The following is a 5,000-nucleotide window of genomic DNA, read 5'->3' as shown; positions in this document are numbered from 1 at the left end:
TTTTCTGTAAATCTTATCTGCTTCCCCCTTTATACCTTACATCATGACACTGTGATACATGATCCCTATTGATCGTTTTTTTTCTTTTGTTTCTTTTCCTTTTTTTTCTTCTTTCCCTTTTACGATCCCTTTTGATCGAAAAAAGAAAAAGCTTTACTTTGTAATCTGTCCCTTCTGTGTGCTAATAAAGAACATATCTATCTGTCTGTCTGTCTGTCTGTGTATCTATCTATCTATCTATCTATCTATCTATCTATCTATCTATCTATCTATCCATCTATCTATCTATCTATCTATCTATCTATCTACCTCTCTCTCTCTCTCTCTCTCTATATATATATATATATATATATATATATATATATATATATATTAGAAGAAATGAGGTAATCAGAAGATCGGATGGTTCATATTTATAGGTATTTACTTATATATTACATTTTTTACATATATATATCATATCATTCAGATTATTAGCGCTTTCTCCCATTCTAGTGGGGTTTTCAAATCAAATTAATTCCTTTGTGGGGAATTTAATCATTTATATAATAAATATCTATAAATATGAACCATCCGATCTTCTGACCTCATTTCTTCTAATATATAATACCTGTACATCATCTCCAAACCTTCCAATATATATATATATATATATATATATATATATATATATATATATATATGTATGTATGTATGTATGTATGTATACACGCACACACACAAGGAAAAGACATGCTTATTCGCATATACGCAAATATACATATAAATTTGTATGTTAATACACACACACCCACATGTACACCTCCATACTTGCGCATGCACGCATAAATTATATTTTATAATATGTGTCCGCAGTCCACCTGCATTTCGGTCCTGTTGAGTGATGGTCTTTGCAACTGCCACACACATTTTAAATTCTTGCCGGGTTTTTAGTTACTCTGCGATTTCAGGGATTTGGTTATCAGGTGTTTCTTGAACCTACTCCATATAGATTTTACTAAATATTTGGAAATATGCTGAAAAACTGCAAGCCTTCGAGCTCTTGAGTGTTGGAATATTAGGTTCTGGTATGGACAGTGAAACCTTTTCCCAATGTAGTTGGGTTGATAATATCTCTTGGAGATTAGTGAAGACGCATGGTTCAATAGTTAGAGCGTCGGACTCACAATCGTGAGGTAGTGAGTTCGATTCCCGGACCGAGCTGTGTGTTGTGTTCTTAAGCAAGACACTTTATTTCACGTTGCTCCGGTTCACTCTCAGCTGTAGAAATGAGTTGCGACGTCACTGGTGCCAAGCTGTACCGGCGTTTGCCTTTTCCTTGGACAACATTGACGGCGTGGAGAAAGGAAGCTGGTATACATGGGCAACTGCTGTTTTCTATAAACAACCATGCCCGGTCTTGTTTCTTGGAGGTAACTTTCTAGGTGCAATCCAATGGCCATTCATGACCAAGGGGGCTCTTTACCTGGGCTCTTTACCTTTTACTTGGTAATTAACTATATTTAAAAGCGCTGATTAATTGTATCTCACATTAAGATGATTCAGTGTTATCCCTTCCAGAATCTTTCATGTTTAAACCACTGTATAGATTAACTATATTAACTCTGCTCAGGTATTGAACTGTGACAATTTATTTTGGTATAGTAAGGTTAAACTGCTTAAAGTCTACTAGTTTCACCATTAGTTTAATTCTAAGTGGCGACCATAGTTAAGAGCAACAGTCCAGACAGCTAAGAAAAATTGTCTTTCTTAAAATCAGCACGGGTTATGGCTCCCTTCTGAATGTATGTATATCCGTGTGCGTGTATATCATGCAAATACGCACACAGATATACTGTATTCAATGACATATAGTATATATACCGTATTTAACGGCATATAAAACCTAACTTTGTCTCAGAAGCTTTAATACACTTAAAACTTCCATTCCTGAATATACGCGGCTGAAATATGCCTATGAGTTTTTTATGCTATAAGTATACAGTATATACAAAAGCGACGATGTCTAAATTTTGTCCATCAATTCATTTGTGAAATTGAAGGAGATTGGCTATTTTTTCTTGCTGGACTAATCACCACATAAATTCAGCGTCGTGTCAACCCTTTTGTCTAAATGCGTTCCAGCCGTAATCATTCCATCATCCATCGACACGATGAACCTCTGTCAACATTATTTTAGGATATTCTCATTTTAAGCAAGTAATTGTCATTTTGATACTATTCCGCCACTATTTTGGAAGACGAGTGACCAAAGAGAGATACCCTTATCAGAAACAATCTCTTGCCCTGTCTCCTTGTTTCTCTTCTTCACACCTATTTATCTATCTATCTATCTATCTATCACGTTATAAAATAAAATTAATGGAACTTTTGTTAATCCTTTGATTCCAAAGTTATTTGCTGACAGGGGTCAGTATAATTTCAAACAGAATTCAGTATGTATGTATGTATGTATGTATGTATGTATGTGCATATGTATGCATACATATATATGTATGTATGTGTCTACGTATGTATACATAAAGAGAAAGAGGGAAAGAAAGATAGAGAGAGTTGTCTTGACTGCCGTAAAGGATATGCCATATATTTTATAGATCAAATTTATATTATATTTTTGTTATAATATTAACTTACATATATACAAAGATATATATATATATATATATATATATATATATATATAATATATATATATAATATATATATATACATATAGTTAAATATATATATATGTGTGTGGATAAATGCATACATACATATATGTATATGTATATATATATATATTGTATGTATATGTGTATATACATATATATATATGAATCTTTGTCGAAGTCTTTTCTGCATCCTACTTCTTCTCTCTTCCTTTTCCTCCCCTTCTCCTCCTCCTCCTCCTCATCATCATTATAATGATCATCATATATTCAACTTTTATGCCATCTGTCACCACCACCACCACCACCACCTACAACATTATGTTGGCTAAAACTGCACATGCGAGAGAAATCAGCTGTTTACCTCAGCAGCACAGAACAACAGCGTTTGTTCCTACGACTCTTCAATAAAGCTTTCTACTACTGCTGCTGTGCTGCAATAAAAGTAGTAATAGTAGTAGTAGTAGTAGTAGTAGTAGTAGTAGTAGTAGTAGTAGTAGCAGTAGTAGTAGAAAGGGAAGAGGAGTATGTTGATGTTTTTTGTTGCCGCTGTGGTCACAACATACATGCATCACTATTTCTGCACATGGCAATCTACCCAAACTAACTAAATCGAAGAGAAAAGTTTAATATCTTCTCACAATTTTCTCCATCCACCAAAAGGTCAACGCTAAAAAGGCTACTAATATATTGCAGGACCGTCTGTCTGGTTAAGATTCCCCTCACTCAAAGAATATTAGACATCCAGAAACTCGGACGAGCTAAGTTAAGGAGCCGCTCCTCCTGTTACAAATATCTGTCTTCAAAGAAATATGTGACACGTCACATCGGATAATCTCTCTCTATATAAAACTGAAGTTGTCTGCATATGGCAGGTTTGGTAACCTTCAACTAACACTATCTCCTCCGAGACCCTGCGGCGCAAGCTGATCAAAATTGAGATTATGATAGAAGGCTTGCTCTTCCTTCCGTAGAAAAGAAAATTCAAACCAGACCATGTTAACACCAAAAATTATTTACATCAAAAAGGTGCTTTTTTTCTATGAAAATCTCTATTATTTACGATTTTTTGACTGCTGTGTTGCCATTTTTCGGTGTATTTCAACCAGAAAAATGTTCTCTTAAAGAGAATAACAAGCTACATAATGCAAAATTGTTACTTTTCAAAAATTCCAATTCTAAAGGGTCGAAACAAATCTGAGCAACGCCGGGCGATACTGCTAGTATTACATAATAGTAAAGTAGTGAGCTGGTAGAATTGTTAGCGTATCGAGTAAAATGCTTGGCAGCATTTTATCAGTCTTTATGCTCTGAGTTCATATTTCACCGAAGTCGACTTTGCCTTTCATCCCTTTCGGGGTCGATAAATCAAGGAGCAGCTGAGTACTGGTGTCGATGTAATCGACTTACTCTCTCTCCTGAAATTATTGATCTCGTGACATAGTTTGAAACCAATATTAGATAACAGTATTATTAGATACATTTTGTGCTAAGGTGGTGAACTGGCAGAAACGTTGGCACCCTGGGCGCATCCTTTCGTGGTCGATTAAATAAGTACCAGTTACGCACTGGGGTCGATATAATCGACTTAATCCGTTTGTCTGTCCTTGTATGTCTCCTCTGTGTTTAGCCCCTTGTGGGTAGTAAAGAAATGGGTATTTCTCCTGACTGTACGTCCTGAGTACAAATTCTGCCGGGGTCGACTTTGCCTTTCATCCTTTCGGGGTCGATAAAATAAGTATCATTTGAGCACTGGGGTCGATACTATCAACTTACTCGCTCCTGGGACTTGCTGGCCTTGTGCAAAAATTTGAAATCAATATTAGATACACAGGATCGATAAAAGGTGGGGTGGTTATGATCATGGATGGAAATCACTTTGATTATAAGTCTCCTCAATTATTACTGACTTGGAGTAAAATAACTTATAATAAATGTATAGATCTATACATCTGGTGGTGATGGGTTTGTCAATAAAATCAACCGCGTTACTTGACATTTTAATTTTTTTTATTTAGCGATCCCAGAAACGCATAAGACAAACTTGATCTCAGCCATAACAATGTCGTCTTTTATTTCAAGAATAGTGTACAAGGACTATATGTTCTGTTCTTTTTTTAAGAAGAAATAGCGTGGTAAGAGAAAGAATCGGCTGCTATTTCTTGCATGTAGAACCAAGAGGCTTCTTACACTGTAATTTAGATAATTTATTACTTGTTGTGTCGAGTTGACTTTTACCTTTTTGGGACTTGCGTATTCTGTACTCTAATTCAGACTAGAGAATATCATTATATACATTATTTACATTATTTATATTTATTTACATTTATTTACATTATTTACATTTAT

The sequence above is a fragment of the Octopus sinensis genome, linkage group LG10 (assembly GCF_006345805.1).
Source record: "Octopus sinensis linkage group LG10, ASM634580v1, whole genome shotgun sequence".
NCBI classification, from domain to species: Eukaryota; Metazoa; Mollusca; class Cephalopoda; order Octopoda; family Octopodidae; genus Octopus; species Octopus sinensis.
The sequence above is the reverse complement of the archived record's forward strand: the minus strand, read 5'-3'. Positions refer to the sequence as shown.